The following is a 15726-nucleotide window of genomic DNA, read 5'->3' as shown; positions in this document are numbered from 1 at the left end:
CAAATGCAGGGGCATGTTTGTCCAACAGGCACAGTTGCTGCCCTTTGAAATCCATCACCATGTTTATGTAAAAGCCATACTTCCCATGGGCTGCTTGCAGCCAATGACGGAGAGAAAAAGGGATACTAAGATAGGTGCATTCCTGGGAGATAGGGGATTCCTCCAGGAGGTGACTGTGACTGGGAGATTCCCAAGTGGTCTGCTGACCTTCCCTTACAACTGCTCTGTGGTCTCAGAGGATTCCACCCATTCTTCCTCCTTTCCTTATCTCCTGACTTAGCAGGATCTGTAGGGCAATCTGATAGTATTCCTAGCCTTTCCCCAGGTCCCCTCTCATTTTTCTTTCAGGGATTTCCCCTGATAAATTTCTCACTTTTGTGTCTGTCTCTCATTTTTTGTCTGGACTAAAACAGAAGTCAATTAATAATATCTAAAACTGATTCATCGAAAGATGGCTGTAGATACCTTTTTTTCTTGGAATATGCATGCAAACATCAGAAGAAATAGCTAAAAGAAGTCAAAGTGATCAAGGGACACACATTTTTAAGTCTTGAGCACTACTTGACTAGTTCAGGCACTCTGAATCTGAAGGAAGAGCGAAAGAAGTCATCCATGAAAACAAGTACTGCTCCCTAACCCTGGAACAGAAAAAAAAAAAACTTGAAAAGGCTTAAAGCAATGTAGCCAGTTGTTCCTATAGTAAATCATTAAAAAGGCCTAAGGTTCCGATCTGCCTTCCGTTCACTGTTTCTAATCGCCCTGCTTGTAAGGGAACTCAGAGTCATTTCGCAGCAGGATGGCCACTCATATTCTTTTTTCTTTCTAAAAGGGAAGTCGTGTAAAATTCTCAGTGTCCAAAGACATGAGAGGAAGCACTGTTAAATACTAGTAAAGTATTTAAAAAGGAGGATAAAACTGGGGAAAAAACCAGAGAGATAAAAATAGAGAGGGAAAAAGAGAGTACATTAAACAGAAATTTAGAACATTACAATTTTTGTTACATTATTGTATAAACCATGGGCATTCTTGGCCATCCATCCCATTAATAAATAGTTTGTCTTCCTTTCACTAACTAAAATCCTACTTAATGTGTACCAAACAGAAAGTTTCTTGCAATGTGCTCTACTGGAACAGGAGACCTCCAGGGCTTCAGACAGCATTTGTAGCAAATAAGGGAAAATAGCAACAGTAAGTAGGCTTTCCCCTTCCTCTTTTCCCTCTTCCTCTTCTCCTCCTCTGCCTCCTTTTCCTCCCCCCTTCTCCCTCTTTCAAACTATCTGCTTAAACAGGGGCAAGCAGAAAAGCAGGAATAAAGAGAATGGCGAGGGAGGCGGGCATGGAGTATCTCAGCTTTAGTTTACACTGCAATAAAGAAAAATCAGTTAATCACACTAGCTGAGATTTTGCATCAAATTAGAGTCTCAAGGAAAGGAGATGCAAATAGAAAGTATTACCAAATCGACACTATTTGGGTTGAGGGTAAAGTATTTCTCTGTCTCAGATGCCTGTAAAAATTATTATAGCTTGTGCTATTTGAAGCTATTCGGCAAAAAAATCAACTGAAAAAGAAATAGACTATAAAAGTAAAGATGAAATATGGCTTCTCTCAGAATATGGCACTAAGTAGTTTCTGCCATTAGCAGGACCTTTCAAAATCTGTTTTTCCAGTGTAATGAAGAATTCCCTTTAGGGAGAGTGCTGTATTTGTACAGAAGAAATGCCTTGTCAAACCTTAAGTGTGTTGGAAGCAGAGAAATTGAGAGGCTCTGAATGAGGGTAGAATGTCCTATGTAAGACAAGCGGATGGATTTTGTGGTAGTTTCAGAAGAGGGAAAAAGAGAGAAAGGAAGAAAAGCAGGGAGAGAGTTATGGATGGAGGTTAACAAAGCCTTCAATGATGTGACATCTCCTTGAGACCACCACCACCATTCTTCATACAGATCTACAAGAACAAATCATGAAAAGCTTCAAGTTAGTGAGTACAAAATGGTGACTGTACAGATTTCATCTCCAGGATCTTGTGGGTCTGATCAGAGATAATCTGAAAGAAAGGGGATGGTGAAGGCAGAGTGAAGCGTGAGGAATCACATGACAACTAACCCTCACAGACCACGATATTAGGGTACTGAACCAAGTTTAGTCCATTCTTTGAGGGAGCAGGTGCCCAAATGACATATAGGTAAGAAGGGGGTTTTCTTAATTCTATTTTGTGATTTTGTTTTTCAGTTTATCCAGGCTGCTTTGAACTAAGGTGGAAACCCCAATTTTATCTCAGTTGAAATGATCATTTTAGAACAAAGTATTCTTCTCCCTGTTATACCAAATTATTAGACTCCTTGTGTGGGAAGGGGAATGACACTAACGTAGCATGAGCTGTGAGGGCCTTTGGAATTCAACATCAGCATCACAGGGAAATTAGGGAAATTACCAAGTGGAGTGTGGGGAGTGAGGGTTCAAGGCAGTGCATTTTATGACAGAATGTTTCAGAGACCCAGGCATACCCCATGCCATATGAGCTTCCTGGAATGTGAAATTCCAAGAAATTCCTAATGACCTAGCAGGCTGGATATTGATATTTACCCCAGCTCTTATCCTACTTTATCTACCTAAAAAGGATTTTCTGGAGGCTGAATGGTTGCTGGTGATCAGGCAGATGTGTGGAAACCTGGTCTAGGTTTCACATATTACCAGCAAATAGAGACATTTTGGAAGAGAACAGGGATGGAAGAAGAGGACTTGGAGTTGTAAATAGAACGTAACACTGACATAGAGAGAAGACGGCAATTAATATAAAATGTGCAGGGTCCAGCATTGGGAATTGACATGGACTCAAAGGCATCAATGTGTTTATATTCGTGACAAAATGCTTGCCAGAGTGCAAAAGAAAATTACTAGAACACATATGCCAATTTTGGGGCTATGCACTAATGGAAATGTGGAAAGACTTCCACATATGTGGCAACATTCAAAGGGTTTTTGCCATGAGAGATGCAATAAGGAATGCAATTTGGAAAACAGGACCAGTTGGAAGACATTGCTCCAATAGCAATTTTAAGCAAAAATTTATTGTAGAAAGTCAAGTTCAAAGACCTCCTGGCCTTCCTTCACCCAGAAAAAAAGGTGCAGGGGTAAGTAACTCACTTCCCCTTGTTCACCCTGGGCCCTCATGGCTGATTACACATCCATGCATTATACCCGCTCTAACCAATAAATGGTCTTCCAATATACAAATCATTCATGTAAGAAACCCCACATCTTCCCAAATGTGATTCTTGGCTCTGTCTACATATTCAGCACACTTTGGTCCCTACTTCTGGTCTCTGCTCTGGCACTCTGTCTTAGCAGTAGGACGCTGCTGACTTTGCACAGCTCTCTGGAAGCAGCTCCCATTGTCTTAGGTGAGGACTCCACACCCTTGCTCCTGGACCCAAGATGTAAAGAGAGGCATCCAGATGAAAATGGATGGTCTTAGAGGCCCAAATAGCAACATTAAATAAACACAATAAACATGCAAGTTATAACAAGTCTTTCTCCAAGGTTCCAACACCTGAAAGGATAAAAATCCAAGGACTACATCTAAAACAAGAACACTAGATACAAAAGATTCTAGAGTAGTCCCAATTTGTGCCTGGCAAGAGTAATTACTTGAATCCTAGCCTCTTCTAATTTTTTTCATCCTCGAAACAGTTTTAAGGTCATTTCGAAAGTCTCCCTAATATCACAGTCCAGATGGATTTAAAAAAAAAAAAAAAAGGAAGCTGCCTTCATAATGTAGATTACAAAATTTCTATATTTGAATCAGCTGAAAAGCAGTAAGCTACACATTTCCTGATTTGCCTGATAGTTTTATCATGTAGAGGAAGTGACTAGGGGAATTGCTACTCTGTGGCAAACTAACCAATGAGGAGGAATTTGTTAGTGAAGTGGAAATGGCAAAAATCTTGTAAGAAAGTTATGTCAGTTCGAATTAGAAATATTTAGCATGAGGCACACAATTGCTATCTTCAAGTATTTGAAGAGCATCCATGTGGAAGACAGATTTAGATTGTTTTATTTACCCCTACAAAGTAAAACTAGGTCTAATGAAGAGAAATTGGAGGGCAATAGATTTCACTTATTATAAAGAAATAACTTTCAGCTATACTCAGTGTTACTCAAAAATTTGGTAACTATATTGGCCCGCCCAGTGACTCAGGTGGTTAGAGCTCCATGCTCCTAAATCCAAAGGCTGCCGGTTCGATTCCCACATGGGCCAGTGGGCTCCCAATCACAATGTTGCCAGTTCAACTACTCGAGTCCCTCAAGGGATGGTGGGCTGTGCCCCCTGCAACTAGAAACGGCAACTGGACCTGGAGCTGAGCTGTGCCCTCCACAACTAAGATTGAAAGGACAACAACTTGACTTGGGAAAAAAGGCCTGGAAGTACACACTGTTCCCCAATAAAGTCCTGTTCCCCTTCCCCAATAAAATCTTTTTTAAAAAAAAGAAAAAAAAACAATGGCTTTAAAAACAAAATTGGTAACTATAAATATCAGAACCACATTATTTGCTTTTTTGTTTTGTTTTTAACTTCTTGTTACACAAAAGTAGAGAAAGGTACCATTAAAGGTGGGGAATTCCCCATTGCTAGGTGTGTCCAAGTCATGGCTAGAAGGCCTCTTGGTCAGAATTAGCCCTATGAGCACTGGGAAGAATATCAGATATTGCTACATAACAAACCACTCCAAAGTTTAAAGGCTTAAAACAAAGTTATTTGCTTAGTTCACGATTCTGCGGGTCAACTCATTAGAATAAATGTAGCTGGAGAATTCTCCTGATCTAGGTTAGGTTCATTCATCTGTTTATTGTCAGCTGCTGGGTCAGTTGGGAACTGGTCCCTCTGCTGGGACATGCAGCCTGAAGCAGGCTTTCTTCCCACAGAACAGGGTCCCAACAGTGAGAGAAAGTGTGCAAAGCACTGGCACACCACCCCTGCATCCTATTGGCCAAAGCAAGTCACAAGGCCAACCCAGATTCAAGGAAAGGGGAATAGACTTCACCTCTTGATGAGAGGAGTTAAAAAGTCACATTGAAAAAGGCCTTAGTACAGGGAGGAGTGAAGGCTTGTAGCCATTTTCACAATCTTGTACAGAAAGTCACTGAAGGATCTTTAGCAGAGGAAAGCTGTAAGCAAATAAGTGCTCTTGAATGATCACCTTGGAAGCATGTTGAGAGCCATTGCTTTAACACTCCTGAACTTATGGTATAGAAAATACACAAGTTATATACAGTCTTCACTTTGCATGGTTCTGATACTCACAAAGTTCATTTACTACGGGTTTAGTTAAATAGCACCATTCCCCAACAACACAGTTCTAATCCCCGTTACCATGGTATAATAACTGAATGATTATATAAAGTATTCACTTTACTCCTTGCTCTTTAGTCCACAAATCACTTTGTAAATAACAGATGCACATGATCAGTGACCAATCACATCACTCCTTTCAAAGTCTGGTCACTGCACATTTGTAATTCACACAGAGACAGCAAAGCATGTAGTTGTGGTGACTTCTTGTCTCCCAGTGACAAAGCCATGTGACATTTTACAAAAATAGATCATTGAAAGAGGGAATCGGCCAAGAAAGATAAAAGTATAGCAAAGAAACAAAAAGTTATAATCTTATTTGTAACATTTAAATGGGACTGTTGACATTACATATATAGCCAGAGGAACTTAGTGAAGGCAAACTTATCAACATAAATGAGGAAAGCAGTTGTAACAAAGAGGATAAAGATGTCATTCCCCTTGGGGAATGACAACAACACTTATTTCCCAAGGGGAATGACAACAGCAAAAAAACTTTAAAGTAACTCAGAGAAATTACACAACATTGAAAACACAAAGGATAAAATGTTGGAAGCTGATCCAAACTTTGAAAAAGAGTATGAGAATTAGCCAAGGCATAGAAAAGATGCTCTCTCTATCATAAGATATACAATGAGAAGGCAAGTGCCATTCAAATGACTTGTGATAAGTTTTTAATTCTCAGTGTGTCTAATGTCTTAAATTATAGTGTATTAACTAAATATTAGTTTTACTTTTTTTCATTTCCTGATACATCCTTAACCAACAGTAAGATAGTTCTTAATGTTTTGACAAAAGGTCACAGAACAATTGTAATTCTTCCCACTGATTATTAAGGTTGCTTCGCAAGGCTTCAGCTTGCAGAGTCGTTTTTATGGTCCCATAGTACTGTACAAAGAGAGGACTGCTTGTACAAGAAACTTCCTTCTCAGTCAATGAGGTTGTTATTTTATAGTTACTAGGTTTGGAATTGTTTTGGGTGTAGTAACTCTGTTATTAATAAACAAAGAAAAAAATAGATTTTAGGAAAACAAATTGGGTTTTAATAAGTAAAAGTATTTTTTAATTAGAACTAATCCATGGTTTGAAACAAATTAAACTGCTTTGGGATCTAGTAAACTGCTGCCAGAAGGAAAACTGGAGACACGCTTTTCCTTAAACGTTACTTCAGAGCCAATAATAATGATGCTAATGAGCAACAAGCAGATCTTTATCAAGAATAAAAGCTTTCTGCTTCAAAATAAAGATAGGTTATAGCCTCATCTAAAATAAACAGCTCCAAGAGACTCACTTCAGACCAGAAGACACATACAAACTGAAAGTAAAGGGATGGAAAAAGATATTTCATGAAAATGGAAACAAACAAACAAAAACTAGGGTAGCAATACTTATACCAGACACAATAGACTTTAAAACAAAAGCTGTAACAAGAGACAAAGAAGAACCCAGTAACCCACTTCTGGGTAATTATCTGAAGAAACCCAAAACACTGCTTCGAAGGGACATGTGCATCCATATGTTCGTTGCAGCATTATTTGCAATGGCCAAGATATGGAGGCAATCTGGGTGTCCATCAATGAATGAATGGATAAAGAAGAGGATATGTATAGACAGATAGATAGATAGATAGATAGATAGATAGATAGATAGATAGATAGATAGATATCTGAAGGAATATTAGTCAGCTATAAAAACGAATACAACAACCTGATAGACCACGAGGGTATTGTGCTGAGTGGATTAAGTCAAACAGAGAGATACTAATGTCATATAATTTCACTTATATGTGGAATCTAAAGAGCAAAATAAACAAACAAAACAAAAACAGACTCACAAATAATAGAGAACATTTTGATGGTTGCCAGCTGGGAAGGGTGTTGGGAGGTGAGTGAAAAAGGGGAAGAAATTAAAAAGTATAAATTGGTAGTTACTAAATAGTCATGGGGATGTAGGGGAAACTATGTATGGTGTCAGATGGGTACTAGATTTATCAGGGTGATTGATCACTTTGTAAGTTATATAAATGTGTAATCACTAAACTGTATACCTAAAACTAATACAATATTGTATGTCAACTGTAATTGAAAAATAAAGCAATTATTTTTTTAAAAGTATTCAAAAAACACTGCAATTAAGGTTCAAGATAGAACTTTGCCAAGCCCCAACTGCAAATAAAAATTCTAATTAGGATTCCATGAAGACACACGTCAGAGCCATCCATGATTATTTGTTCATCCATACATGGGGATGTATCATAAGACTATGATATAATTTTAACTTTGAAAAACAGTCAATATAAAAATTCTGAAAGAGGGACAGCCGGATGGCTCAGTTGGTTAGAGTGCGAGCTCTGAACAATAGGGTTGCTGGTTCAATTCCCACATGGGCCAGTGAGCTGTGCCCTCCACAACTAGATTGAAGATAATGAGCTGCCACTGAGATTCTGGAGGGGCGGCCGAATGGCTCAGTTGGGTAGATCGCTGGCTCTCAACAAGGTTGCCGGTTCAATTCCCTGATGGTGGGTTGCGTCCCCTGCAACTAAAGATTGAAAACAGCAACTGGACTTGGAGCTGAGCTGCGCCCTTCACAACTAGATTGAAGGACAATGACTTGGAGCTGATGGGCCCTGGAGAAACACACTGTTCCCCAATATTCCCCAACAAAAAATTTTTAAAAATTTCTGAAAGATAAAAATAATCTGGGTGTTTGTGTCTTGCAAGATGATAAAATTTCAATGATAAAAACACTGCATTCATTTGGTGAGGGGTGTAAATTTGTAATCATTATGTTGTTCTGTAAACCTAAACTAATATAAAAAAATAAAAAATCTGTTAAAAACACTGCAATATTCGTGCCAGAATTGCCATATTAATGGAATAAATAGAAAGTCCATAAACAGACACAAGCACATATAATAATTTATATTTGATAAAGAGGATATTTTTTAAAGTGAAGAAAGGATAAATTGTTAAGCAATGATGTTGAGACAACTGGCTGTTTGAAAAAAAAAAAAAAATCCCTAAGTCACAGCTGACACCTGCGGAAAAGTCCAACTATATTAAGTATTCAGATTTTAAAACATTTAATAGAAGTAAAAGAAAATGTATATGAACATGTATTAATATTGGAATGAAGAAAACCTTCCGAATTCTGACACCAAAGGTACAAATGATAAAATGAATCACTGATTAGTTACACATGTGAAAACACAAAACTTCTCTATAGAGAAGAATCCATAAACAAAATTAAAAGACAAATGACTGCCAAGAAAAAAAAAAGTAGCATATATGACAATGGATTGATATTTCCAACATACATAAATAATTCTTAAAAGCAATATGAAGCAAATTAAAGTATTTTTAAAAACCTCTAGAAATCACAAGTAAAATAAAGAGGCAAATTTAATTATGTATTACCTTGGCAGCATAACCACAGAGAAACTATTTGAAGTGATTTTAAAAATGCAGTAATTTAACAGGACATCCCTAGTGGAATATACCCTCAGGACAAAACGAACTCCCAAAATAACAATAACGAAGCTTAATCTGTTTTCAATATTCATACTGTGGGCAATAGAGTTGATATTGGGATTCTGAGACTGTGATTGTGATGGTAAGAGCCAGGACTTAACTATGAAAGAAAAGAGATACAGATAGATATCACCGTGTTTCCCCGAAAATAAGACCTAGCAGGACAATCAGCTATAATGTGTCTTTTGGAGCAAAAATTAATACAAGACCGGGTCTTATATTGTAGTAAAATAAGATCCGGTATTATGTTATGTTATGTTATGTTGTTATGTTATGTTATGTTATGTTATGTTATGTTATGTTATGTTATGTTATGTTATGTTATGTTATGTTATGTTATACCCGGTCTTATAGTATAGTAAAATAAGACCGGGTCTTATATTAATTTTTGCTCCAAACTACACATTAGATCTGATTGTCCAGCTAGGTCTTATTTTTGGGGAAACATGGTAGATCAATGAGGTAAAGTACAAATCCTGTAGTCTTGAATTTGAATGGGAAATACCAGTATGGACTCATCATATATTTTCTTAACTGTATTTCTTGTCTCTGACCGCTTTCAGCAGCAAAAAGCACATCAATACCCAAATTATGTCTATAAATACCATTTTCCTCAAAGAGAAATGAGGATTCCTCAGAGAAACTACTAATTTCAGGTCTGAGGCAGGAAATGTATGATATGAGCCTGGCTCATCTTTCATAACTGGTAGCAAGGAAACTATCAGACTGCTAAGGTCATTTGAAAGGACCCAGGAACCAACTTGAAGAGGTACCCATTGGTTAAAGACAGGACAATCTCAGCATCAATAAGGATAAAAACTTCAATCAATTTCAACAAATCAAATATATTTAAATATATAAGTTCATTGGTACTTATGGAGGATACTAGAAAATGAACTCATTCTTTTGAAAGGGGAAAGAATCAGACCACAAACTTCTTACTTTTATAAACTGTATCTCCAGGCAACCAGAGAGTTTGATACGGGGAGTTTCCCCTCACAGAAGTTTTCTAGCTAGTAAATGCCAAAGGAATGATAGACTTAGAAGACCACAACTTTAGAAATCCGTGATCAATAGATGGATTTAAGCAATGATCTTTACCATACCATCAACGTCGTCATCAACACCATGAAAAGAGGTAACTAGATATTATTGTGCCTCCTGATGGACGTGCACAACACCATCTATGAAATGTCTTCTCAAGAAAAATCAAAAAAGCTAAACCTGATCAAGTGTTTAGATCTAACTACAAATTTACAGATAGCTCAGGGGAAGAGGAATATATTAAATATCATCACAGTAATACAATCGGCAAAATCAGATGAGGAAGAATTCTAAAAGGCAAATAACCCAATTTCTTCAGCAACAACAAAAGTAATAAAGATTGTGAGGGAGGAAAAGAGGAAGGGAGAAAAGAAGGGAAGAAAGGAAGGAAGGGGAAAGTGCAAGAGGAATCTATAGGTTAAAAGAGACTTAAATATGTATAGGAAAATAAAGGAGATGTGAACTCTAAATAGCTGTTGGACGATGTTTAGAAGATATTATTGATTTTTGTTTTAGTGTGGTAGTGATGGTATAATGATTATTTTGAAAAGGAAGTATATTTTAGAGACACTTATGGAAATATTTGTAGATATAATAGCGTGATGATTAGGAAGTTGGCAAGAAGTTTACAGGAAACAAGAGTCACCATGTGTTGACAACTGATAAAGCTGACTGATGATGACATATGAGGTCTGACCATTAAGTTCGAGAACTTGTTGCAAAGCTGTTGCTAACCTTTTTTAATATCAGAGGGATTATTCATTATGCATTTATACCAACTGGACAAACAGATAACCAAGTTTACTCTTTGGAAGTGCTGAAAAAGCTGTGTGAAAAAGTTAGACGACCTGAACTTTTGGCCAACAATTCATGGCTCTTGCACCATGACAATGCACCAACTCACACCGCACTGTCTGTGAGGGAGTTTTTAGCTAGTAAACAAATAACTGTGTTGGAACACTCTCCCTACTAACCTGATCTGGCCCCCAATGACTTCTTTCTTTACCTGAAGATAAAGGAAATATTGAAAGGAAGACATTTTGATGACATTCAGGACATCAAGGGTAATACGATGACAGGTCTGATGGCCATTCTAGAAAAAGAGTTCCAAAATTGCTTTGAAGGGTGGACTAGATGTTGGCATTGGTGCATGGCTTCTAAAGGAGAGTGCTTCAAAGGTGATTGTAGCGATATTCAGCAATGAGGTATGTAGCACTTTTCTAGGATGAGTTCTCGAACTTAATTTCCAGAACTTGTACATTCTCTCTATTTTTATATGCTTGAAATTTTCCATAATAAAAAGATGAAGAGAACAGTAACAAGGAAAAGTTAATTAAATTAACTGAAAAAAAATGACTAAGAAAAAAATAATAAAATAAAATTTAAAGGCAAGTTTTTAAATCAAACGATAATGCAAACATCTCTTTTAAGGTATAAATTGTCATTAATATGTCTTACTTATGCCAGACCATGTCTCAAAAAAAAAACATATTCAGAGACTTTATAAACATCTTACACAAGTCTTCCTGAAAACACTTAATACTGCTAATTTTTCCAAAATAATTACTCTTTTCAGAACCTAAAGGGCCTTCAAAATGTTCCAGCAATCCCAGTCATTGTTTTTTTGTTTTGTTTTGTTTTTCTTTTTTTAAAGTAATTGCAGTTTTTGTAATTCTTTTTAACCTATTTTTTAAACAAATTTTATTGGGGGATATTGAGGTACAGTGTGTTTCTCCAGGGCCCATCAGCTCCAAGTCATTGTCCTTCAATCTAGTTGTGGAGGGCACAGCTCAGCTCCAAGTCCAGTTGTCGTTTTTTCAATCTTTAGTTGCAGGGAGCGCAACCCACCATCCCATGTGGGAATTGAACCAGCACCCTTGTTGTTGAGAGCTCGCACTCTAACCAACTGAGCCATCTGGCCTCCCCTCTGGCAGCTCAGTGGCAGCTCGTTGTCTTCAATCTAGTTGTGGAGGGTGCAGCTCACTGGCCCATGTGGGAATCGAACCGGCAACCCTGTTGTTCAGAGCTGTTCTCTAACCAACTGAGCCATCCTGCCAGCCCAAGTAACAGTTTTTAATACCACAGATTTCTCATTTTTTGTATCCCTCTATTTCTCTTTACCAGTAAATGAAGAGAACACTTCAAAAAATATACCGTGTACCTTTTCCAGCATCATTTTCTTTAAAAAAGAAATAAAAAGAGAAAGCAAAAAGAAAGTGTATAATAAATTAATTTTAGACACAATGCCTGATGTTTTTCAAGATGGATTAACTTATAACTTAGAGGCCATTCTGCATGCTTATTTATAACTTGGCTATTTTATATTAAATGATTTAAATAATGACTCCATATTCATGTCTTTCTTTTTCTAAAGTATGTATGTATTTATTTATTTATTGATAACCCCAATGGTTCCCAAGCAACTACCATGGTTTCATGGTGGGAGAGAATTGGATTGCCATATAAATTTTTTCCCTCCTCAGCACTTCCAAATGGATTCCTAAAATAAAATAAAGATTGAGAGGAAAAAAAGAAGTATTACAACTTTTTAAAAGTAAAAGCTCCATTCATTTTGGAAGAGCTTGTTTGGTTATGATCTTTTTACATGAACGTTACTTGTTCTATTGGGAATTTATCAAAATGTATTTAAGAAAATATAAAAGAAACCTATCCTAAAATGACATGTTTTATTATACTGTCAAATTAACAATAATTCACTCCTTAATTCTCAAATTTTCCTTAGCAAGAATTCCTTTCCATTTCTCCCCCATCTCCACCAAGGCCTCATTTAAATTTTTTAAATATTCAACAAAATATATTTTTAAGTAACAAACAATTGCTTCCATTTTACAGGTACTGGACAGAGGGGTGCCAGAGCTGACCATGTCGTTTTCCTCACAAAGCTATGGGTCAAGGCTGCACTGGGGGTAGAGAAAGAAACAAGATTTAAAAAGAATTTAAGAATGAAACATTAAATTGAACTGGACTGAATTTTATTAACTACAATGGGTTTAGTGAGGATTAGATGAAATCACACATAGATCATCTTTGCCCTCAAACAGTGGTGAGAAGACGAGTAGTTAATTGAAGGGCAATAGGAAAATCTCCCTTGACATTCAATTATACAATCCTTTCCTGATGCATTTCCTCCAGTCTTCTCTTCACCATCCCACGATGTCTAAATCAGGTGGTTTTTACTTGCATAATCTAAAGCTTGAGCAAAAGGATGAAGAATGTTTCTACACATCACTAAAAAGCACATACAACATGGCATCATCTCTCTCAGAGCTCATTCTGAAAGTTAAATGTTGACATCCACATAATAAGGGGACAGCTGCCCACTCTCGAACCAGTACCAAAGAGAAAGTGCACTTTGCCCTCCTCATCACAGCTTCCATCCATCTTTATACATCCCCACCCCAAAGCTCTAGCATTACAGAGTCACAGCTCATGCTCGATTAAAGTGTTTAATGAATGGAAGAATTAAACAGAAACAAAAACAAAAGAGCCATCACAAACTGCAAATTAAGGAATCAGAAAAACCCAGCTGGTTTATAAATCCCATTTGACCTTGCCAGTACACTAATTAATATAATAAAACACACAAAGATCTAGCTTAACATTAAGCGAACAGTCTGCCCACGGCTTGCTGCCCACTCTCTGAGCAAGCATCTGCTTAGAATGTAACCAATTGTCTCCTAGGGAGGTGAAAGGAAGGGAGGGGAAATTGCTTTGGCAGAGAGTCTAACAGCTAACTATGGCTCTTTTGAAAATAGAATTCTTATCCTGTTTTTAATGCCAAGCACATACAATGTCAAGTAAATTGGTCTTAATACAAAACATGACAGAACTGCAGCAAACGGATGGAAGTGTTACCATTTACATTAACAAAAATAACAGGAAAAGTATATATACAATTAATCTCATAGTGTATACATTTTTCTTCTTTTTAACTTTCACTCCTCTCTTGTGCCTAGAACAGAGCTTGGCACACATTGAGCACTCAATAAATGTGCTTAATACCTCTAGTTAAAGAAACAAATACCTGAAGATCCAAATCCAAGATGGCAGAGAAAACACTGTGCATACTTCCTTCTATGAACATATTAAAATTGCAACTAAATTATAGAACGATCAACCTGAAGAACCAGCAGAAGTCTGGCTGAACAAAAGTTTTATAATTAAGGATAAAACTTTATAAAGATGAAGCCACATTGAGAGTGGTAGGAGGGGCGAGACACAAAAGAGTCCAGTCCCAAATCTCCGTGTGGCAGTTGGTAATCAGGAGGGATATCTTGGCCATAGAGGTTCCCCCTGCAGTAGCAAAGGACCCCAACTTTACACTAGGTTCCCCAGCCCAGAGTACTGGTGCTGGGACGAGGAGCCCCCAACAACATCTGGTGGTGGAAAACAATGGGTGTTCCGACCATCGGGATGGAACAGAAGGCTGTGGGAAACCCAGACATCCTCTTAAATGGTGCACACACATACTCCGTGACCCTCAGTCACTCACCCTGGGCTCTGGCGGAGGGATGGTGACTCTGGAGGCGTGGAGGAATATGGGGGCAGACGAAGGTATGTAGCCGCAGAGTGAGAGCTGAAGGATAGTCACCCTCTTCCCTGTATGGGGTCCTTCTCCCAAGCAGCCGCAGACAGGCGCCATCTTTCCTGTGATGAGCCCGCCCCCTCTGGCCAAATCTGAATATGATTGGCCTGGTGAGCTCCACTGCTCCACCCTGCTGACTCACTGGGACTCCACCCCACACAACACCCCCAATGCTGGAAGCACTTTCTCCATAGCAGCCAGCCCACCCACACTGCACTCTTTCTTGGAAAACTATCAGAGTCCCTGGGCCCCAGGCAGGAGACAACTAGCCTTGTTGTGCTCTGAGACTTTTGCGGAGTAGCTCCAGCCTCAGCACTGGCACTAAACTACATTAACCTGGTGAGCACCAACTCTGGTGACTCCCTGAGACTCTGCCTCACCCACAAGGCTTTATCAGTGGCTGAACGCTGAACCTTAAGGGAGTTGGCAGGTGGCAGCAGGCCTTGGGGTGTCCTGGATTTTTGCAGAGCTACCCCAGGCCCAGTGCTGGTGGTAGCCATCCTCGGTTTGCAACGTGGCCTCTCCCAGGTGCCTCCAACTTTAGCTCGGGCAGCGAACAACTGCAGATTGCTTTGTAGCGCCTACCAGGTAGTCTCCAACCATTCACAGGCAGTAGCTGACTTGGGTCTGCACCAAAACCTCTCCCTAGAGGCCCCAGAACCAACATACTTGGAAGTTGGCTTCAGACCACAGCAGAGCACTGCCCAATTAGCCCCACATGCATCACACACAAAAGGTGGTCTCAACAAGCACTAGAACTCTTTGAGGGGAATCCCACTCAGTGGGGTAAGTCCTTCCCCCTGCACAACTGCCCGAAAGCTGTGGATGTGTCCAATCCCCACAGTCAATCAGCCAGAGGGCCAATGCCACCCACTGACATGCAAATAGCAATAAAGCCTCAGCTATAACAGAAGGGCACACACAACCCACCCGAGGGAAATCCTGAGCACCCAGAGCAGGTGGCCAGGGAAACTGTGCCACTGGGCCCCACAGGGCCTTTACTACATAAGGCCACCTGGCCAAGACTGGGAGATATAGATCTACCTAATACATAGAAACAAACACAGAGAGGCGGCCAAAATGAGGAAAGAAATACATCCCAAATGGAAAAAAAAAAACGAGAAAAATCCAGAAAAAGAACTAAATGAAATGGAGGCAAACAACTTACCACAGACAGAGTTGAAAACAATGGTTATAAG

The 15726-nt window shown here is 38.7% G+C and overlaps 1 long non-coding RNA gene across 1 annotated transcript in view; it reads right to left on the bottom strand.

The window, feature by feature from the left end:
• Positions 1-14595, bottom strand: part of LOC148759294 (uncharacterized) — a 54269-nt gene extending 39674 nt beyond the window's left edge. The window contains exon 1 of the long non-coding RNA XR_016018877.1: positions 14435-14595. This is a non-coding gene — a long non-coding RNA (uncharacterized LOC148759294). The remainder of the gene's footprint in view (positions 1-14434) is intronic.
• Between the last annotated feature and the right edge of the window lie 1131 nt (positions 14596-15726).

Source organism: Rhinolophus sinicus, chromosome 1 (assembly GCF_057876585.1).
Source record: "Rhinolophus sinicus isolate RSI-liver-muscle chromosome 1, RSI-T2T, whole genome shotgun sequence".
Classification (NCBI taxonomy): Eukaryota; Metazoa; Chordata; class Mammalia; order Chiroptera; family Rhinolophidae; genus Rhinolophus; species Rhinolophus sinicus.
Note: the sequence above shows the minus strand (reverse complement) of the source record. Positions and strands in the feature narration are given on the sequence as shown.